Here is a 23,741-nt window from a genome sequence, read left to right on the forward strand (position 1 = left end):
TGGGCCGGGGTATCTTAGTAGTTAATTAAGTAGGATCAAGTGCCCCGGCGTACTTGTGACTAATGCATGGCTTTTAGGGTGCCTCGGTGTCGATAAAAACCGAAATGATGAAAGCTTAGGCTTTTAGGGTGCCTCGGCGTCGAAAAACCCTCAATGATAAAAGCTTAGATTTTAGGATGCCTCGGTGTCGACAAACCCTAAATGATGAGACCATGATCTTGTTCCTTGACAATAACCAACTTTTTGACCAAACTTTGTTCCTATTTATAGAGAAACATGGCCAACAACAATGAGGCCGGGGGTTCGGGCGGCAAGAAATTCTGGGAGCTGTCCCAGGAGATGGAGGAACAACCTCACTTGTATGAGGACGCCGCCTTCCCCACCGATCCTGAGACCACCGACGATACCGCCGAGGATGACCCCACTGATGCCACCACTGATGGTGCCGCCGAGGATGCCACCACTGATGATGGCGGCGCACGCACAGATGGCAGCCAACCAAAGAGGCAACGGAAGGACCGGCGCCCGACCATGCTCCGCACCGTCAAGGAGGACGTTATTGAAGTGGACTCCAACGGTAATCCAACGGCGCCCGAACGAATAGTCAAGTGGTACTCGCTTCAGCTCGGGTGCATTCTCCGGAGCACCGTCTCGATCAACACCAAGAACCTCAGGCATCCTGACCGAGGGAATTTGCGCAACCTCCTCTTCACGAAGCTGCACGAACGATACGAGTTCCCCGATGAATTTGAAAACACAATCCTCAAAGGGAATAAAGTGAACAATGCTGCCCTCACGAAGATGAGCACGGCCCTGTCTACTTGGAAAAGCAATGTGAGGAGAATGATCGAGAAAGGTGAGAGTTATGAGAAGATCAAGGAGAAAAATCCTTCGATCACCGAAGATGACTACAACGACTTCAAGATCAATTGCTCGAGCACCGCAAGCTCCGAATCAAGTAAGTGGGGGAAAGAAATGCGGGAGCTGAACTTAGGGGAACACACACTCGGTCCCGGCGGTTACAGAGTGGCGGAGCCTATATGGGACAAGGAGGAGGCGGACCGTGCCGAGCAAGGCCTACCGCCCCTCTTCGATAAATACGGTGACAAGCAGACCAGGAACTTTGTCAGGGCCCGGTACAAGAAGGACCCGAGAACAAAGGAGCTTACCACGGATCCGAAGACCAGGGCGCTTGAGCTTGTTCTGGTAAGGAATGCACCCCCGTGTAATTAGCTCCATATGGTTGCATTCTAATTAATAAAGCCAAATTTCTAAATGTTTCACATTCCTTCCGCAGGCGACTGAAAGCAGTAGCGCGGGGTCGACTAAGAGAAACCCTTGGGACACCACTCTAAATAGGGCGTTGAATGTAATGAAGAACAAGGATAAGCTCAGTAAGCCGACGTCAGCTGGTCGTGTGGCCGGCAAAGGCTTGTCGACAAAATGGTCGTCATACTATAACACTGGTGGGCGAAAGGAGAAAAAGACCAGCTTGGAAAGCTAGGCGCGCGAGGTTCAAGAACTCAGGGCACAGGTGGCGCGGATTCCGGAGATTTTCCAAGAGCAAGTGCAACAACAACTCGGAGCGACGATCACCGCCATTGTGCCTACCTTGATCCAGGGGATTAGTGCGTGGATTGCGGGCGGCCAACAGGGGCCGCCCCCGATTCCTAGCTTCACGGCCAGCAACTCGCAGAACGCGATGGCGGGGCCATTGGTGTCTCCGGCGGAGGCGGCATTGGTGTCTCCGACGCCGGCACAGGAGCTTAATGCACCCGGGTGTACGTCGGCCGGCACCTCTGCAGCAAGCGGCCCCTCCGTCAACTGCACGCCCGCCGTTGGCGGTGCCTCGACATTAGCCGAGCTCGACGCCATCATCACGGTAACTAATTAAGCCTCTCTCGGCCGAGGACTTCATCTCCTTGCCTTTGACTGGGCATCCCTGACGCCCTACATGTTTTCGCAGGGCGCCGCCGACGTTCCGTGCACTCTCCTGCACTTCGTGAACAACGAGTTGGTCGATGTCGCCAAGGGCAAAATCGTTCAACCGGGCAACCCCTTGTTCCACGGTACCCAGATGCCACCCAACTTGTTTAGAGTTCAACTGGTTCGGGTGCTGCCAGGCTGCGACGAGTTGTTACCTCCGATTCGACCCGTCGGGGCCGACGATGATGACGTGATGACCCTCAGCGCCTGCCTGAGCTGGCCCCTACTTTGGCCGAAGAGCCAGATTCGTTTGGGGGCGGGGGACACCACCCCAAAGACAACACCGCCAGTCATGCCGGCGCCAAGTCGGCCCCATGGCAAGACCGCCGCAACGGTGCCGGACATCCCTATGCCACTGGATCCAAACATGCATATGGCACAGGATCAGAATGACGATGACGACGATACATTTGCCAACGTCGATCAGTACTTTGCCGATCATGGGTACGGTGGCGACTTCATGGGGCCTCCTTCTCAAGAACCCAACCCAACAAAAGACGTGCGCGATCTAGCTGGTACCACGGAGAAGCCAAGTTGCAATAGGTGTCGTCTGCAGTTCAGCTCTCAGGAGACGCCTCCAGCTGCCGACTTCACCGAGCCTCAGATAGGCGAGGTGCGAAATATGATCAGCCCCAACACACTCAAGAAGGCGGTCTGTGAGCAGAACTCGGTCCCATTACAGGAGAAGAAGAAGGCACGCAAAAGAAAGACTAACAAGGGTGCGGGCCAGCCGGCACCGAGTATGATCCGTGCTCAGGACGGGCCACCTTCACCTAAGGATATCTCGAGGAGGGTGCATGTGGCGGGTAGGCCGATGCTACCGAGAAATATGCTCGATGCTGCAACCGGTGCTATGCGGAGTCTGCATGACAGTGTTCTTTCTTTGGAGAAGCGGCGTCTCAGAGAAAAGGATGTGGCATACCCGGTTTTCGCAGCCAAGGTGCCAGAGGGCAAGGGCTTTGTGGATAACTCCATCGGGGGTACGATCGTCCTGCGGTTTGATGACATCCACGCTATGTTGAACCTTCATCCTCTGCACTACACCTTCGTTCGGCTATTTTCGCCGAGTATGGAGATGTGGATCATTTGCGACAAGACCCCGGACATCGTGATAGTCGACCCCTTCTACATGTGTGCCAAGATCTTGGGCAGCGCTGGGGACCGGCAAGTCGCGAGTTCTTAACTCAAAGGCGTCATTCTGGCAAACCAAGATAAGGATAACTTCCTCGTTCCTTACTTTCCCGAGTAAGTCCTTCCCTCAACCGCCCCGTAACATATGAATTCTTAGATTTCGATCGTTTTTCTTTTAACATTCCGTGTTTTCTGCAGTGACACACGTTGCACGCTCATCCTCCTAAGCCCCAAATATTCCATGGCCACGTATTTCGACCCGGACCGTCAGTCGAACGTAGACTACACAAATGTCAAGAAGGTTCTTGATGATGTTCTCCCCGGCTACGTCAAATCTGGAGGCACCTTCACCAGGCCTATTCGTAAGTACGGCAAGCACGTGTTCTCCCACAATATGACGTTCTGCTATGTCAAGCAGCCGCCTGGCGGTCAGAAGGGTGCCTCCTATGCCATCCATCACATGCGGGCGATCGTACGGGACCATCATCAACTTCTTCTATCGAGTAGACTCAAAGATTGGGCCGCGAGTGTGTCGGCAATCCAGGACGCGGACATTAGACAAGAATTCTTTCGCATCCAGTCGGAGTTTGCGGAAGTCATCCATCAAGATGTCCTTCGTACCGCAGGGCAGTTCTACCTCAGAAATCAACCGTCCAACAGTGACATCGACACAATCCTACAAATGCAGGCTGACAACGCCCGTTCTTTCATGACTCCCACGATAGACGGCGGCTTCATCCACGCTCCGGTCCCTTGAGTCGAGTCGAAAGCAGTGATGCTGTGTCTAGTTCTGAAACATCGATTGGCTCATGTTCTAATTAAACTTTAATGAACTTGTAGTATGTCTCTTTGGTTTCGAGAGTCGTTCAACTTAAGATGTAATCGATGCTATTAATGTCTTGCTTTTCTCTTACGATCATTCTGTTGCATACTTATATATTGCTTATGTATTGTCTGTGAATTGGTACTAACATTTCGTTTGGCTACTGCATAGCGATGCCGTGGTATGTCGTGTACAAGGGTAAGGTTCCCGGAGTCTACGACAACTGGGAGGAGTGTCGGAGACAGGTTCACCGATTCAGCGGTAACAGTTACAAAGGGTACGCCACTAGGGCCGAGGCCAAATCTAGATACGCCCGCTATCTAGCGGGAGAGGGGAGGGAGCGTTGGAGGAACCGGATGAAGACGAGTTTCATCGTGATGATGCTCATCGTGATGACCGCAGCTCTCTTCTATGTGATGGTAGTTTAGATGATCGATATTGACTTGTAATGTGAAGACAAACTCGCGGTCTCGAGACTTGTAATATATTGTTCAATCTTTGTTCGGTCTTTTCAATTTGGAGACTAATATGATGACTTGTATTTGGAGACTAAAATGATGAATTGTATTCAGAGACTAATCTTCTATTGTATTCGATGAATCTGTTGTTGATGTGTGCTGTCTATATTTTGTCCAATTATACATTTTGTAACCTGTGCAAAAAACAGAAAATTAAAAAATAAAAAAAACCTAATATTCATACTAATGGCGCATCACATCATAGTGCGCCATTAGTATGCCAAAGGATACTAATGGCTCATCATTAAACAGTGCGCCATTAGTATGCCGAAGTTACTAATGGCGCATCTTGCTGTCGTGCGCCATTAGTATGCCAAAGCACCTGGGTATACATGGCCCCCTGGGAGGCATACTAATGGCGCACTATTGTATATACTAATGGTGCATCTGGGGTGCGCCATTAGTATACCAGATACTAATGGCGCACCAGTGGTGCGCCATTAGTAAAATATACTAATGGCGTGCTACTAATGGCGCACCACTAATGCGCCATTAATGGCCAAATTAGGTGCACCATCAGTAGGCCTTTTCCTAGTAGTGACTCCGCCTTCACTGCCCAAAGCATCAAGGCCCATCGCGAGGCGTGCCGTCAGGCGGGGGCCAACATCACGCCGGATGCGAACCGGACACTTGAGGAGCAACTCTTGGCTGTCTAGGCGCGGTTGCAGCCGGCTCATCGGATGCTTCACCGGCTCCAACGTGCCGGGGCGCAAGTGTTGGCCGCCCTATGGCCCGGAGAGACGATCCCCCACACCCCAAGCCGGACGGCCGACTGGCTGGAGGTCGCAGTCGGTCGCTTTGAAGCTTGGAAGGCGTCGGCGGCCCGCCTCGGAGCCGGGCGGGCGTTGGAATTCGTTCGGGCTTGGTACCCAGGGCTGAGCCTGGACCAGCTGCGCACTTGGCGGATGGAGGCCGACGCGGAGCTGGAGGAGGTGAGGCCGGCTATCGCCCAGCGTGCTTCGACGATCGCCGAGTGCACCGACATCAGCGTTTTCGCACCCGAAATCGATGATGACGGTGTTGCCCAGCCGGAGGAGTGGTTTGGGCTGAACCCGGCGGTGGGCGAGGACTCGGCAGAGGAGATCACCTCCAGCGACGAGGGCGAGGATGACGAAGAGGAGGACGGTGATGACGTCGAGCCGGCTGGTGGAACAACCGGCCGACCTTAGGCCGACCGTGCCTCCAGCAACGAGGCGCGTGGAAGCGCGCCCTCTGCGGGAGGCGGTGACCAAGCCGAGGTCCGCCAGCCGGCCACTCCTTCAGCCAGCGCAACCGTCTCCGCCACCCAGCCCGGCTCGTCGGTGGCTCCGCCAGCTTGACCTGCCGTCCTTATTTTTCCTGCCTGTTGTCTTTTGAACAATCTTCATTAAGTTTTCACAGTTCCACCCACTGGGGGTGTATCCAAACTATGTTGAATGCTGGCCTCTCATAGGTCTTTTATGTAAATATTATTGTGTTTGGTTTCCATTCGCGTATGCTTTTTATCCTTAGGCTTTTTCCTTTGCCGCCTTCCCTCTTTGGGGAGGCAAGTACTCGAGCTTTCTTGGATTGAAGTGAAGTGAATGGAAACCGGCCGGCTGGCTACTCTGGTAGCCGGTCGGTGGTGGGAGAAAAACCGGCTTTTGTTATATTAGTCCGTTAGTCCCTAGCCGTTTTTCGTGTGGGCGCCCGTTCCTGCCTTTAACTCTTGCCAGCCGGACAGCCGGTTCTTCGGACTGTGACTTTTGGCAAGAGAAGGCCTGGGAGCCGGCACACTACTTGTCTGACTGCGGGTAGGACTTCTAATATAACTCCAGTCGGCCAGTCCCCGAGCCGACTAGTCGAACCCGGTGCCGGACGGAACAAGTAATGCATTTCAACTATAAAATCTTCGAAGGAGGTTGGCGTTCCATGGTCGTTCCGACTCCTTGCCGGAGTCGTCTCTCTTGCGTGCCTTCGGCTTCTGTGCGTCGATCAGGTAGTAGGAGTCATTGCCTAGAGCTCTACTGATGACGAAGGGGCCTTCCCAAGGGACCGAGAGCTTGTGCTGGCCGGCTGTTCGCTGGATCAGCCGGAGCACAAGATCGCCCTCTTGGAAAGATCTTGGCTTGACCTTCCGGCTGTGGTAGCGGCGCAGGCCCTGCTGGTAGATGACAGACCGGCTGAGGGCTAACAGCCGGCTTTCTTCCAGCAGGTCAACGCCGTCTTCTCGTGCTTCCTTGGCCTCCGCCTCCGTGTACATGGTTACCCGAGGCGAGTCGAACTCGATGTCGGTTGGGATGACCGCCTCGGCACCATACACAAGGAAGAAAGGGGTGAAGCCGGTTGACTTGTTTGGTGTAGTGCGCAGACTCCAGAGGACAGCCGGCAGCTCATCGAGCCAACAGCCGGCTGAACACTCAAGTGATACGACCAGTCGGGGCTTGATGCCGGAGAGGATGAGGCCGTTGGCTCGCTCGACCTGGCCGTTTGACTGCGGGTGGGCGACGGACGCTAAGTCCAGCCGGATACCTTGGGCTGCGCAGAAACGTGCCAAGGCTCCTTTGGCAAAATTCGTGCCGTTGTCGGTGATGATGCTGTGTGGCACGCCGTACCGAGTTGTTATGTCTGCGATGAATGTCACAGCAGTCGGCCCATTCAGCTTCTTGATCGGCTTTGCCTCAATCCACTTTGTGAATTTGTCCACGGCGACGAGCAAATGTGTCATGCCACCGCGCGCCGTCTTGAATGGGCCCACCATGTCCAGTCCCCAAACGGCGAAGGGCCAGGTGACGGGAATGGTCTTGAGTGCCGAAGCCGGCATGTGTTGCTTGGAGCTAAAGAATTGGCACCCCTTGCAATATTTAACTAATTCCTTGGCGTCATCCAAGGCAGTCGGCCAAAAGAAACCATGGCGGAAGGCTTTGGCGATGAGTGATCTTGAGGCCGCATGGTGGCTGCATTCTCCTTGGTGAATGTCTCTGAGGATTGCAATGCCCTTCTCTGCTCGACGCATCGCTGGAGAACTCCAGTGACACTGCGCTTGACGAGCTCTCTGTTGACGATTGTGTATGCTCCGGCTCGGTGTTGGACTTGTCTTGCCTCTGCTTCGTCAGCCGGCAGATCTTGGTTTACTAGGAAGTTGACGATGGACTGAGCCCATGACGGGGCCGCGACTTCTCCTACTGCCAATGTGGCTACTGCCACCAAGGTGGGCGGGCTGGGTGGCGAAATGCTGGAGTCGGCCGCCGGCTGTTGTGCTGGTGCAGTCCTCGAGCCGGCTACTGCAGTCCCCGAGCCGGGTGTGGCAGTCCCCGAGCCGGCTACTGGAGTCCCGGAGTCGCCTGCTTGGTTCTTCGAGCCGGACCCGGCCGCGTCGGGGTCAGGCGGCACGAAGATGGAATCGGACTCTAGATATGGCTTGATAGACGGCTTGAGGAGGCGTTGTAGAGCGACGCCGGTTGGTATTGCTTGCCGAGTGGAGCCTATTCGAGCCAGGGCATCGGCTGGCTCGTTGTCGGCTTGTGGTACATGGAGGAACTCGCATCCTTCAAAGTATCCGCTGAGTTGTTGAACCAGGAAGCGGTAGCTCGCCATATTTGCGTCCTTGGCGTCCCAGTCACCGGATGATTGCTGAACCACCAAGTCCGAGTCGCCATAACATAGGATCCGGCGAATGCCGAGTTCTTTGGCAAGCCGGAGCCCGTGTATGAGCGCCTCGTACTCATCCATGTTGTTGGAGGCGGCAAAGTGAATCTGCAGCGTGTATCTAAGCTTGTCGCCTTTGGGAGAGGTAAGGACGATGAGTCGGGAGCCGGCGGCAGGTATTGGGTCTCAGCCCAGTTGACGAGGAAGTCGGCCAGTGCTTAGGACTTGATGGCGGTGCGGGGCTGGTAGAAGATTGTGTAAGGGGCCAGCTCGATGGCCCATTTCGCCACCCGGCCGGATGCGTCCCGGCTGCCCATGATCTCGGCCAGCGGGGCGGTGCATACGACCGTGACGGGATGCTCTTGAAAGTAGGGCTTCAGCTTCTTGGCGGTGAAGTACACGCCGTAGCACATCTTCTGGTAGTGCGGGTAGTTCTTCTTTGAAGCGGACAACACCTCGCTCAAATAATACACCGGCCTCTGGACCGGCTGGGCTCGGCCTTCTTCTGGGCGTTGGACTACGATGACAGTGCTGACCACCCGGCTGGTTGCGGCAATGTAGAGGAGCATGGGCTCTTTCTCAGTCGGCGCCGCTAGGACCGGCGGCGTGGCCAGCATCTTCTTCAGCTCATGAAAAGCTTGGTCGGCCTCGTCGTTCCACTCGAAGTGAGTGCTCTTCTTCATGAGGCAGTAGAGGGGGAGAGCTTTCTCTCCGAGCCGCCTGATGAAGCGGTTCAAGGAGGCCAAGCATCCGGTGAACTTTTGGATGTCTCGAAGCTTGGTGGGGATCGCCATTCTCTCGATGGCCTTGATCTTCACCGGGTTGCATTCGATGTCGCGTTCGGAGACCAGGAAGCCTAGGAGCTGGCCGGCTGGCACTCCGAACACGCATTTCTCGGGGTTGAGCTTGATTTGGAACCGGCGCAAGTTCTCAAACGTCTCCTTGAGGTCTCCCAACAAGGTGTCGCGCTTCTCCGTCTTCACCACAATGTCGTCCACGTAGACGTGAGCGTTTCTGCCGAGTTGCTTGAGGAGGCACTTCTGCATGCAACGCTGAAAAGTGGCACTGGCATTTCTCAAGCCGAATGTCATAGTCAGGTAGTAGAAGGCTCCAAATGGCGTGATGAAGGCGGTCTTCAGGCGGTCGTCCGGATCCATCTTTATCTGGTGATATCCGGAGTAAGCATCCAAGAAACTCAACAGCTCGCATCCGGCTGTGGAGTCTATCACTTGGTCAATCCTTGGCAGGGCAAAGGGATCTTTGGGACAGGCCTTGTTGAGGCTCGTGTAGTCTATACACATACGCCACTTGTTATTCTTCTTTAGCACAAGGACCGGGTTGGCAAGCCACTCTGGAAAGAAAACTTCCATAATGAAGCCGGCTGCCAGAAGCCGGGCTATCTCCTCTCCCACAATCCTGCGTTTCTCCTCCGGCAGTCGGTGAAGGGGTTGTTTGACTGGCTTTGCGTCTTCTCGAACGTGTAGTTTGTGCTCGGCGAATTTCCTCGGAACACCCGGCATGTCCTTGGGGGACCATGCAAAGATGTCCCGATTCTCATGGAGGAAATCGGCGAGCTCGCCTTCCTATTTGCTGTTCAGGCTTGCCCCGATGACGGCAAACCTCTCTGGGTGCTCAGGGTTAAGAGGTATCTTCTTTGTCTCCTTGGCCGGCTGGAAAGATCCTTGAGCATCATGCTCCTTGGGATCGGGGGACACGGCCAACTGCTTGCCGGCTATGGCCACGACTCGGTCCAACATCTTCTTTTCTTCGGCAATCACAAGGGATTCGGCCAGCCGGCTGCTAGCTGCTGCGCACTCAGAGGACTTCTTGTAATCGCCGGCTACGGTGATGACGCCTTTGGTGCTTGGTATCTTCATCTTGAGGTATGCGTAGTGGGGAACTGCCATGAATTTGTCCAAGGCAGGTCGGCCAAGCAATACATGGTAAGGGCTCTCCAGGTCCACCACTTCAAACCAGATCGCTTCCCGGCGGAAATGCTCCTTGTCCCCAAAAAGTACATCAATCTTGATCTTGCCAATGGGGGCGCAGGACAGGCCGGGTACGATGCCATGAAACACTGTCCAAGTAGGCACGAGCTGCTTTGTCTTGACATTTAGCTTCTCCAGGGTGTCACGGTACAGGATGTTGATGCTGCTCCCGCCGTCTATCAGCATGCGGGAGAAGCGGGCAGCGCGTCTGTCCGTCGCGAGGGTGGCTTCCAGGACCAATGCATAAGAGCCGGGGGACGACATCACCTCTGGATGGTCGGCCCGGCTCCAGCTGATGGGCTTTTCTGACCAATGCATGTGTCCGGCGGGGTTAGCAGCAACCACGCTGACTTCCTGGTGCTCTCGGCGTTTGCTGCGCCGGTCTTCGGGCTGGCTTGTAAAGACGATGTAGGTTGCTTGCTCATCGAGGAATTCGTCGTGCACGGCTCCGACTGCAGGCCGAGCGGCCGGAGGCGGCGGTCCGGCAGGCGGAGGCGGCGCGAGCCCCTCGCCTTTGGAGATTCGGGTGAGCCAATGGCACTTTCGGGTTGTGTGGTTGGACGGCTTTGCGCCACTGTGGAACTTGCACGGGGCGTCGAGAGTTTGCTCGTAGGAGAAGGCCGGCTGCCAAGCCGGCCGGCCGCCCTTGGGTTTCTTGGGCGCGGGCCGCCCTTCAGGCGGCACGTCTTCAACTGTGGCCACCTACCGACTGGCGGGAGGCGGCGCGGGGCCCTTGCGCTTGTGGTCGTTCGGGTGTGTGCGTCGGCCGGAATCCCCAGCCGGCGTCTTGGGCGCCGGGTTGAGTACTTTTCCGGACGCGTCTACCCGAAGCTCGGTCTTCATTGAGGAGTCGGCGGTGGCATATTTGTCCGCTATGTCCAGAAGCTCGTCGAGGGTAGCCGGCTCGTCGCAGAGAAGCTTGTGCTTGAGGAGGGTGCCTTCTCGGCACCCGGCTGTGAAGTATTCTATGGCTTGCACCTCGTGCACCCCTTCGCAAGAGTTGCGGAGCTCGGCCCAACGCGTGAGGTAGTCGCGAGTGGACTCGGCGGGGCCTTGTACGCATAAGGAGAGCTGCCTGGGCTTGGGAGCCTGCTTGTAGGTGCTGGTGAAGTTACGGACGAAGGCTTCTGTGAAGTCTAGCCAGCTGTTGATGCTGCGTGGTTTGAGGCTGTTGAGCCAGGTCCGCGCCGTGCCTTGCAGCATGAGGGGCACATACTTCACGGCAACGCTCCGGTTGCCGTTGGCTATGCTAACCGCTGTGGAGTAGTCGATCAGCCAATCTTCCGGCTTCACGGAGCCGTTGTACTTGGGCGTGTCTCTTGGAAGCGAGAACCCTTTGGGGAAGGGATCGTCGCGGATGAGGGGGCCGAAGCAAGGCGGACCGACATCGTCTTCTACTTCCAGCGCCAGGGATCGCGCCAGGCGGTCGATCCGATGGCGGGCGTCGTTCTCGCCGACTCCTTCGCAGCGACCTAGTCGGCCGCTGAGAGTCGGGTGCGCCACTGGCGGCGGGGTGGGATATCTCTCTCCACGGGGTCGAGGCGGAGGCGGGTTGCCCCGCCATTCCATGGCTCGGGGATGGCCGTCCGCGTCTCGCTCGATGGAGATTCGGGTCCGGCTTCGGCTGGCCGCCGGCTCTTTCTCGCGCCGCGCGTGGGCGCTGCTCGTAGTCGGTGTCCGGGACGTCGCGTCGTGATCTCGGCGCGGGGGAGGGCTTCCCGCGCGGGCGTCGGCTTCATGCCGCTGCGCGGCTGCATCGATCAGCTGCTGGATGTGTCGGGTCATGTGGGGGAGTTCTTCGGCCTCCAAGCCGTCCAACTCGTCTACGGCCGCCTGGGCGGCACGCAAGTTCTCAAGTGGAGTGGCGTAGACTGGGCGGTCGACTCCTAATGTGTCGGAGATGACGGCGCCGCGTTGCTTGACAACGCCGGCCCGGCTGGGCCCGCCCGGGGCCGGCGTGCCGAAGGCGGCGCGGTCAGCTTCGCGCTGGTAAGCCTCAGTGAGGCGTCTCACGGAAGCCAGCCTCTGGCCCTCTGCGAGGAGGGCGAGGCGGCGCGCCTCCAGTGCTTCGTCGTCGGCATCAGCCGGGAGGGGGGTGGACAAGTCGTGGGCCGCCACGTGCGGGACGTCGTGGGCGCTCTCGCCGGCCGGGCCGCCGTGGCCGATGACCATCACTTCGGTGGTGACAGTATCGCGGCCGTCGGTCCGAGGAAGAGGGTCGTTGTAGATCACGACGTTGGTGGGGAAGGTGTCGAATGAGGCCGTGTCGGAGTCGACAGGCATCGGGTCGGTGGAGCCAACCGACTCCAGATCCACAGCGGGCTCGCTGGAGACATGGAGCTGGCCGAGGAGGTTGGCAAGGTGATCGGTGCCCGCATCGGAAGCGAGCTCGTCGGAGATGAGGGTTTCGTCGGGGAGATCGGCGAGGCTACTCGCCGCGCAGATGCTGGTGACGCCTTGCAGCGCGTCGTGGCAAGCGCCATCGGGCGTGCCGGGCTGGCTACGCTCGCTGGGGAGGAAGAGGGTTCCCGTCCAGAACAGGTCTCCGGACGACGGTGCACCTGGCCCCACGGTGGGCGCCAAATGTCGGGTGGTAGGTGCGACATATGCCAACCGGTGGCTTATCATTGTGGGAGCCAGTAAGACGTCGCCAGTTCCTGGAAACGGGATGAGGCGAAGACATGCACGCCGGCGAATCTTACCCAGCTTCGGGGCTCTCCGTGGAGATAACACCCCTACTGCTGCTCTGCGGGGTCTCCGCATGATCACTAGATTGACAAGTAGTTACACAATGCTCCTTGAGCTGTTCGGTGGGGGGAGGAAGAAGGGCACGGCTAGCTTGTTTCTTCTCCTTGTGTGGTGTCTAAATTTAGCTGAGGGTCCAACCCTTTGCATGGGTGCCCCGGGGGGTTTATATAGGCCTACCCCCGGGGGTACAATGGTAATCCGACAGGGCGCGGGGCCCAGCCGTCTGTGACTGCGCTCGCCGGCTTCTGCGTCGACTGCTGGGGCCCGCCGGCTGGTGGGTCCCACCGGCTACCAACTCCTTGGCAACAGGCAGGCCCCACTGCCAAGGGTCTTGTCGATGGCTGGTTACCGTTGCCTCAACCTGATGACGAGGGCTTCGTCAAGGTAAGCGTGGCTACAGTGCCGCCGTCCGGCGAGCGATTACTGTAGCCTTAGCGCGTCTTGTCTCCTTAATGGGGTGTCTCCTTCGAGGGGGGAAGTGAGCCGGCTGCGGGGAGCCGGCCCTGTCTCGGGCCGACTGGAGGAGCCCTGGCCGCCTTCGGACGTCTCTCTGCCCAAAGGGGCCCACCGCCCGTGGGCCATACTGGCGGCCCGTCGTGGATGACATCAGGGTCAACATGGGAACAGTGCCACGCCAGACGGGTCATGGCCACTCTGTACGGCGCACTGTGCCAGGCGTGCTCCGGGATTCGGGGGTGGTAGGCTTTACTGTAGCCACGCCCCGTCTCATCGCCGCTAGGTGGATGCAAACTTTGAGGGTACGTTCTCGGCCGCTCTATGGGAGCCGGCTTCTCGGAGTCGGCCTTCTCACGGCCGGCTTCTCGAAGTCGGCCCTCCCATGGCTTTCTTCATGAGGCCTAAAGTCGGGCCGCCTTCCGAAAGCCAGCCTGGGTGACAGCCAGCAAGGGGAAGGCGGCCCCATGCCTTGGATTCCTGAGAGCCGGACGGGCTCGTAATTTTTTCAGAAGGGCCAGGGGAAGCCGGCTAGGCTACCCTTGGCTATTTACTCCGACAACGAGCTTGGGGATCCGAACATAGTTCCTCCTTAGTATAGGGGGAGAATCGTTGTTTTGCTCCTCCACTACCACTATCTAGTGGGTGATCGATGGAGATTTTATTTCTCTCTGAACGGGTTTGAGCCCAATCCGACCGTAGTCTGTGGCGACCCCCAGGGCGGCGATGGGATCCAGGAGTTCGTTCAGGGACGATAATTCCGTCGGATCCATCTGTTTGGAGTATTCGGAGTCAATCCAGAGGCGATTTTTGATGACCCGAGAAGTCATCATCAGTTCATCGGCCGAACGGGTGGTCATAATAAAGCCACCCAACCGGAGGGTTTGTCCTGAAGCCAGGGCTCCATCGGCGGTGATGTTGTCCTTGATCACAAGGCGAGCCATCAACCCTGACTTCAACATCACTGTGGAACTCTCAATGAAAGCACCAATGTCGCTGTCAAAACCGGCGGATCTCGGGTAGGGGGTCCCGAACTGTGCGTCTAAGGTTGATGGTAACAGGAGACACGGAACACAATGTTTACCCAGGTTCGGGCCCTCTCGATGGAGGTAAAACCCTATGTCCTGCTAGATTAATATTGATGAGTACAGGGGTTACAAGAGTTGATCTACCATGAGATCGGAATGGCTAAAACCCTAGAAGTCTAGCCTATCTGATTATGATTGTCTCTACGGACTAAACCCTCCAGTTTATATAGACATTGGAGGGACTAGGGTTATACAAAGTCGGTTACATAGAAAGGAAATAGTATATCTGGCCGCCTGACTTGCCATCCACGCAAAGGAGAGTCCTATCCGGACACGGGAAAAATTCTTCCATCTTGTATCTTCATGGCCAAATAATCCGGCCCATGTCCAACAGGCCGGACGCCCGAGGACCCCTTAGTCCTGGACTCCCTCAGTCTTCTGATCGAGCATGTCTCCCTTGTGTGGTTTTTGGATGACACGCATAGTTGTGGGCTCCCCGGGGTCTATATATATATATATATATATATATATCATCCCTTTGACCGATAACAAGGGGGCCCACACAATCTATCTCTTTGACCCAATGTACGATAAGGGTTTGACCATGGTGGCTTCCTCATGCTCTATGTGCCATGTTAGACCAAATCAAATTTGAGCACATGCGTTGGACGATACCCCCCCTCCCCGCCGCGACGAAGTTGGGGAACCGGCATCATACGTGTTGAACCTAGCTTCGGGGTACGGTGTTCGGTTTGTAATGTAGTTGGTGCCCCATTGAAGTTCTGCATTGGGGATTTGAACACATCAGACACCACCCATACATATTTTCGGTACGCATGCAGCGTATAGGGGGTCTTCTAATCGACCACGTATCCCTTGTGCGGTTTTTTTTACAACATGCATATCCGTGGGCTACTCGGGGGTCCATATATATCATCCCTTTGACTGATAACGAGGGGGGTTTGGCCATGAATGGATTCCTCCTAGTTCCTGTTAGGGAGGGTCACCATGACATGTTTGAGTAAAGTTCGAGCTCATGCGTTCTTAGGATTCCCTCCAACATGCTCGGATTGGTGGGTTGGACCGACACCATACCCTACGTATCTCATCCTTAATCACCTGGCTTTCATGGTGGTTGTGTGTATCGAGAGGCAGACGCCACGTCTAAATTGTACATTATTTGATATTGAAAACACTTCCAATGTACATCATTTTGGGTTGCATGCAGGCGGTGCTGGTTTGTGGCCCCTCTCGTGCAATTTTTTATGATGGTCCAATCTATTGGCCCAAGCAGTGTATATATTCTATCCATTTTTTATCGACAACAACAGTGGTCGTTTGACCAACCGATAGATTCACCGGTCTGTCTTATGGTAGGTCATGGTGACATGCATGAATTTGGTTGGACACAAGGAGAATCTACTACTAGCATTAAATTGTAGTTCTGAATTTCCATCTGACGTCAGGAAGTTAGCTAAAGATTATACCATGTCAAAATGACCAAAGATGTTCAGGGACTGGAAGAGCAGTGCCCATTGCAATCTAGTGGGCAAGGACTTTGAGACCGTTACGTGGCTCAATACAACTATGGATCCCGAAGAATGGATGAAGTTTTGTGAATCCTCTGTTAGCGAGTCAAGCAAGGAGATCAGCAGTCTATTCCGTAATTCATGGAAAAATCTGCCATGTAACCACTGTTTAGGCCTTGGCGGTTACAAAGTTGTAGAACCCAAGTGGGAGAAGGAGGTTGCGGGCTTTATAGCCACGAGTAAACCTCCTTCATTCTCGGAACATTGAGATCGTGCTCGTGACATCCGTTTTCTCAGGGCCCGTGCAGTGCAAGACCTAGACAGTAAGGAGTTGGTCCTCTCGACGAAGGATAACTTGGTAACGTCAATCACCACTAATAATTTAATCCCCACAATTTGTTTATTACATACCTTACTAATCGTTTACCAAAACACATGTATTTTTTGTAAAGAAAAAATCAATAATTTGGATCAGGTCCTTATGAATCTCCCCGCGGCTATAGGTATGCTGACCCACTAACCCGGGCAGTGAGCAAGGGTTTTGGGGTTAATAGGAAGCCCAAGTTTGGGCAAGTGTTGGGAGGGGGTAAGATGTTGTGGGACCACGCCTACCCCACAACCAAAGAACTAAAAATACAGAAGGAAGTACATAAGAAAAACTAAGTTAGAAACAGTAGTAGATGTAGAAGTCGAGAAGAGGTTAGCAAAAATGTTTCTACATGGCGCGTCAAGTCCTGCCCAGCAACATATGATACGTCTCCAATGTATCTATAATTTTTCATTGTTCCATGCTATTATATTATCTGTTTTGAATGTTTATGGGCTTTATTATGCACTTTTATATTATTTTGGGGACTAACCTATTAACCCAGAGCCCAGTGCCAGTTTCTGTTTTTTCCCTTGTTTCAGTGTTTCGCAGAAAAGGAATATCAAACGGAGTCCAAACGGAATGAAACCTTTGGGAGGGTGATTTTTGGAACGAACGTGATCCAGGAGACTTGGAGTTGAAGTCAAGGAAGCTTCGAGGTGGCCACGAGGCAGGGAGGCGCGCCTGCCCCCCTGGGCACGCCCCCCACCCTCGTGGGCCCCTCGTGGCTCCCCTGACTGACTTCTTTCGCCTATATATATCCATATACCCTAAAAACATCAGGGAGTAGAATAGATCGGGAGTTCCGCTGCCAGAAGCCTCTGTAGCCACCGAAAACCAATCTAGACCCGTTCCGGCACCCTGCCGTAGGGGGGAATCCCTCTCCGGTGGCCATCTTCATCATCCCGGTGCTCTCCATGACGAGGAGGAAGTAGTTCTCCCTCGGGGCTGAGGGTATGTACCAGTAGTTATGTGTTTGATCTCTCTCTCATGATCTCGAGGTGGTACGATCTTGATGTATCACGAGCTTTGCTATTATATTTGGATCTTATGATGTTTCTCCCCCTCTACTCTCTTGTGATGAATTGAGTTTTCCCTATGAAGTTATCTTATTGGATTGAGTCTTTAAGGATTTGAGAACACTTGATGTATGTCTTGCATGTGCTTATGTGTGGTGACAATGGGATATCACGTGATCCACTTGATGTATGTTTTGGTGATCAACTTGCGAGTTCCGTGACCTCGTGAACTTATGCATAGGGGTTGGCACACGTTTTCGTCTTGACTCTCCGGTAGAAACTTTGGGGCACTCTTTGAAGTTCTTTGTGTTGGTTGAATAGATGAATATGAGATTGTGTGATGCATATCGTATAATCATCCCACGAATACTTGAGGTGACATTGGAGTATCTAGGTGACCTTAGGGTTTTGGTTGATTTGTGTCTTAAGGTGTTATTCTAGTACGAACTCTATGACAGATCGAACGGAAAGAATACCTTCATGTTATTTTACTACGGACACTTGAATAGATCGATCAGAAAGGATAACTTTGAGGTGGTTTCGTACCCTACCATAATATATTCTTTTATTCTCCGCTGTTAGTGACTTTGGAGTGACTCTTTGTTGCATGTTGAGGGATTATATGATCCAATTATGTTATTATTGTTGAGAGAACTTGCACTAGTGAAAGTATGAACCCTAGGCCTTGTTTCAACGCATTGCAATACCGTTTGTGCTCACTTTTATCATTAGTTACCTTGCTGTTTTTATATTTTCAAATTACAAAAACCTTTATCTACCATCCGTATTGCACTTGTATCACCATATCTTCACCGAACTAGTGCACCTATACAATTTACCATTGTATTGGATGTGTTGGGGACACAAGAGACTCTTTGTTATTTGGTTGCAGGGTTGTTTGAGAGAGACCATCTTCATCCTACGCCTCCCATGGATTGATAAACCTTAGGTCATCCAGTTGAGGGAAATTTGCTACTGTCCTACAAACCTCTGCACTTGGAGGCCCAACAACTTCTACAAGAAGAAGGTTGTGTAGTAGACATCAAGCTCTTTTCTGGCGCTGTTGCCGGGGAGGTTAGCGCTTGAAAGTATATCTTTAGATCTTGCAATCGAATCTTTTAGTTTCTTGTTTTATCACTAGTTTAGTCTATAAAAGAAAATTACAAAAAATTATGGAATTAAAGGTACCTCATATGCTTCATCTTTTTAATATCTATCATGAAAATAAGGATTCCGATAATTGTGCTCAAGTGCTAGAAGAAGAATGCATTAGAATGTTTTGCACTAAATATTTGAATGATGAGCAAGATTGCAATGTTGTTAGTATGAATTCCTTGAATATCCATGATGCTAATGATATGAAAAGCCACAAGCTTGGGGATGCTATGGTTGATGAAGATGATACTTTTTGTCCCCCAAGTTTTGATGAGAAAATTTATTATGATGAAAGCATGCCTCCTATTTATGATGATTATATTGATGAAAGTGGATTTGGAGAGGTCATGACTTTATTTAGTGATGAATCCACTATTTCGGAAGAGGTTCCAATTGATTATGAGAACAAGGTTGCTATATATGATGATTATTGTGATGACATATATGCTACAAAGAACAATTACAACCATGAAACTTTTCATCATGATTTTAATTTTCAATTGGATTATGCCTCACATGATAGATATTTTGTTGAGTTTGCTCCCACTATTCATGAGAAGAAATGTGCTTATGTGGAGAGTAATAAAAATTCTATGCTTGTAGATCATGAAAAGAATGATTTATGTGATGGTTATATTGTTGAATTCATTCATGGTGCTACTGAAAATTATTATGAGGGAGAAATATATGCCTGTAGGAGTTGCAATAATATCAAGTTTCCTCTCTACATGTTGAAAATCTTTAAGTTATCCTTGTTTTACCTTCCTATGCAAGTTGATTCTTGTTCCCATAAGTTGTTTGCTCACAAAATCCCTATGCATAGGAAGTGGGTTAGACTTAAATGTGCTAGTCATATTCTTCATGATGCTCTCTTTATGTTTCAATTCCTATCTTTTATGTGAGCATCATTGAAATCATCATGCCTAGCTAGGGGCGTTAAACATTAGCGCTTGTTGGGAGGCAACCCAATCTTATTTTTGTTCCTTGCTTTTTGTTTCTGTTTAGTAATAAATAATTCATCTAGCCTCTGTTTAGATGTGGTTTTATGCTTTTAATTAGTGTTTGTGCCAAGTAGAACCTTTGGGAAGACTTGGGGAAAGTCTTTGCGATCTTGCTGTAAAAAACAGAAACTTTAGCGCTCACGAGATTTGCTGGTATATTTTACTGGAGAGTGCTATTTAGTTAATTCTTTTTGAAGATGATTAATAGATAAATTCCTCACGTCCAGGAATTTATTTTAGAATTTTTGGGGTTCCATAAGTATTTGAAACCTACAGATTACTACCGATTGTTCTGTTTTTGACAGATTCTGTTTTTCGTGTGTTGTTTTCTTATTTTGATGAACCTATGGCTAGTAATAGAGTTTATGAACCATAGAAAAGTTAGAATAAAGTAGGTTTAACACCAATATAAATAAAGAATGAGTTCATTACAGTAACTTGAAGTGGTGATTTATTTTCTTATACTAACGGAGCTCACAATATTTTTCTGTTAAGTTTTGTCTTGTGAAGTTTTCAAGTTTTGGGTAAAGATTTGATGGATTATGGAACAAGGAGTGGCGAGAACCTAAGATTGGGGATGCCCAAGGCACACCAAGGTAAAATCCAAGGACACCAAAAATCCTAAACTTGGGGATGCCCCGGAAGGCATCCCCTCTTTCGTCTTCGTCTATCGGTAACTTTACTTGGAGCTATATTTTTATTCTCCACATGATATGTGTTTTGCTTGGAGCGTCTTGTATGATTTGAGTCTTTGATTTTTAGTTTGCCACAATCATCCTTGCTGTACACACCTTTTGAGAGAGACACACATGAATTGGAATTTATTAGAATACTCTATGTGCTTCACTTATATATTTTGAGCCATATAGTTTTTGCTCTAGTGCTTCACTTATACCTTTTAGAGCACGGCGGTGGTTTTATTTTATAGAAATAATTTATCTCCCATGCTTCACTTATATTATTTTGAGAGTCCTTTAGAACAACATGGAAATTTTCTTTTAGGAATAATATAAAAACTTTCATAGAAGTGCATTGAATACTATGAGAAGTTTGATACTTGATAATTGTTTTGAGATATGGAGATGGTGATATTAGAGTCATGCTAGTTGAGTGGTTATGAATTTGAGAAATACTTGTGTTAAAGTTTGTGATTCCCGTAGCATGCACGTATGTTGAACCGTTATGTGATGAAGTCGGAGCATGATTTATTTATTGATTGTCTTCCTTATGAGTGGCGGTCGGGGACGAGCGATGGTCTTTTGCTACCAATCTATCCCCCTAGGAGCATGCGCGTAATACTTTGCTTTGATAACTTGTAGATTTTTGCAACAAGTATATGAGTTCTTTATGACTAATGTTGAGTCCATGGATTATACGTGTCGGCGTCGTGGGAATGGGGGTCCCCAGATCTGCCTGCCTGCGGCCCATGGCGCAGCTACGCCAGTAGGCTGCACGGCCCGTCTTCATCAACAAGGCATCCAAGACCCTCGCGAGGGGCCAAGCCTCGCGAGGCGGACAACACGAGACCCCCTCTGGAGTGGCCTACTCGGGCAGGCTCACGAGGAGCAGAGATATCAAGGCGAGGCGAACCTCACGAGGCTCTCATGACATGAGCCATGACGATCGACACCAGGCGGGCGCCAGCGCACGCAGCGTCCTTGTTTCCTCTTTGGTGCTAAGGAGGCCAGCACAGGCGAGGAGTACCGACGCAGCAAGCAAAGGTTGCCATATCGGTGCAACAAGACCAAGACCAAAAGGACGGCAGGACGGAGGTCATCGTGGAGCCCAAGACAGCGTCACCACCAGAGCCTTTCGCAGGCGGAGACCACCTTTGTCAGGATGGCTTGTACTAGCTGTCCCCCTTAAAATTTACCCGCCGTTGTTGGCTCCCTTCCCACTCAATATTTGGGAAGAGGACCAGGGCCTATACAAGTAGAGCTAGCCATCGCCGCGCAGGGGGGCGGATGAGAACAAGGGACGAGAGCAGAAGGACGGAGAGAGACCACTCTCACCCACACAAGTTAGCCAAGCACAAGAACACCTCAACCTGAGGAGATTGTTCTTCCCCTTGTATTGTTCATCATTAGCCCAAGAGGCAATCCACCACCACCACACTGAAGTAGGGTATTACACCACAACGGTGGCCCGAACTAGTATATATCTTGTGTCTTTCTGTGTTGCGAGTCCGTCGAGTTCGTCCGCGAGATCTTAGCGAGCTAGGGCATAGATCAGTGGGAGGAAAAGACTTCCGCGCGCACCCTAGTGTTCGAACCTTAAGGGTTTGCCGGAACCCCACATCCGACATTTGGCGCGCCAGGTAGGGGTGCATCGGAGTTTCTTCTCCGCCAATCGACTTGCAGACGCTCCGCGGCTGTGATGTCCGACGACCCAAGAGCTGACTCCGACCGTTGGGCAGCCTGGCCAGCCCGGTCGGCGCCGCCCGCCTATGAAGACCTCAACCCCGTGCTCCAGGCGGCACGAGCACCGTCCAATCCTACGGGGCGCGGGCAACGCGGCTAGGTGTCGTGTACCCTCACTCCACGGCAGGTGCGAGTCGCTGCTAGAGCAGCAAGCCATGCCGCGGCGACAGCGCCGCACTCACGGTGGGAATAGGAAAACACGCGGGGAGCACTCACCATGGCAAGGGAGCTACTGCGGTGCCGGCTGATGGAAAGCGGCCGGGGCGCACTACTGGAACGCGTTGCCGAGCTGCTGGACGCGGCGGCCTCGGGAGCCCGCCCTTCTGCCATCAGCTCCCTCCTCAGGCCGCTGCGGGGATTCACGGCGGACCATGTCGCGACCATGCGCCATCAGGTGCGCCAAGGGGCTTCGTCAACACCAGCATGGCCGGCGGCACCTGGGGCTCTGCCGCCCCCATACTGCCCGCAACAAGCATGAGCACAAGCGTCGCCTTCCATGGCCCAAGTGGGACACCGCGCTATCACCCCCAGGACGTCACGCTGGGCCGGGCGACATGCAGTGTGGGGAATCACGGCGAGGTGTTCGGGGTAACAGCCCCGGAAGCCTACGTGCCCCGCATGACGGACCAGGAGTACACGCCGGAGGATGACCCCGGCTCTTTCGTTGGAGAATATTGGGAAGAAGGGACGTTAGGAGTCGAAGCCTTCCAGGAGCTGCCGGGGAACCACCACGACCGCGTGTGCGACGACCACTACAGGGTACCCCTAATCCCTCAGGAGCAAGCTTACGCTAACCATGAGTCACAGGAGGAACAGATCACCGCAACGGACGGCGGCCCCAGCTCGACGGCCTCCCTGAAGGCGGGAGGATCGCGCTGGGGGCAGCAGGAGAGGGGTCAGGAGCCAGGCCCCTCCCCAAGGCGTGCGAAGCCAGGGGACACCCGGAGGTAGGCCCTCTGCCAGGGAGGCTTCGACGACCCTTCCCCCGGCAGAGGACCTGTGGTCGCCGAGGGAACCGCTGGAGTCCCCTTTCCCTCTTTTGTGTCGTCCTGGTGATCGGTCGGCTCAAAGGAGGTCAAGGGTGGCACAAGGCGGGGCCCTCGTCTGGCAATATGAAGCAAGGCCGGTACCTGTGAAGAAGGCCCAGTGCATGTGAAGCTCGCCGCCTGTGACACTCACGTAATAATGAGTTGGGGCTGTACACGCCCCGGAGTCTCAGGAGGGCCGGCCTCAGGCCCTGGGGCTCCCTCCCACGCCTAGTGGCAGCACTTAGCTCCGCGCTGGTGATAAGACTTGAAGACCAGAAGACTAGACCAGGTGCCGGACGTGGCCTTTTGCTTTGGATCTCTCTTTCTGTGGCTTTGCTTTCTGGATCTGGATTTAAGTTGAAGCCGAATTTTTATCGACGTGGGCGGGGGTGCCTTTTCTCGTTCGAGCCATTTCTTGCCTTCTGGATCTCGTTTGGTTTGGGACTCATGTCCATCGTGTTTCCCTCGCAAGCTCCTCGCGAGCTAGACCGCGCGAAGCGCACGCTCGTGAAGCATGCGCCAGCACTGCGGCTGGTGCTCGCCTCTTGTGGGGGCCCCCTCAAACGGGGCGATAAGCTCCGCAGGATTCTCAGAAACTCGTCGCTTCATGTCCCTGCCCGAAGCTGGCGCTGACTAAGGTAAACCACGACGGAAAGATTGCCCCTGGCTCCACGAGTTCACGAGGGCACATACCCACATCCCATAGGAAAGTAAAAACTACAATTTGCTTACATGAGGGGCTCCCCCTCTCAAAATGCTCTTACAAGTCTTCCAAGGGCCACGCCCGAGTTTTGCGTGCAGGGTGAAACGACAGGAGAACATGGGATCAGCCAGAAATATCACTCGCTACATCACCCATGGACGCGTCACTCGTGTCGTCATCATCTTCGTCGGTATCGTCGCCGCCGTCGACGACGCCCCCATCGTTGTCATTGACCATG

This window comes from Triticum urartu, chromosome 1 (assembly GCF_003073215.2).
Source record: "Triticum urartu cultivar G1812 chromosome 1, Tu2.1, whole genome shotgun sequence".
Taxonomy (NCBI): domain Eukaryota; kingdom Viridiplantae; phylum Streptophyta; class Magnoliopsida; order Poales; family Poaceae; genus Triticum; species Triticum urartu.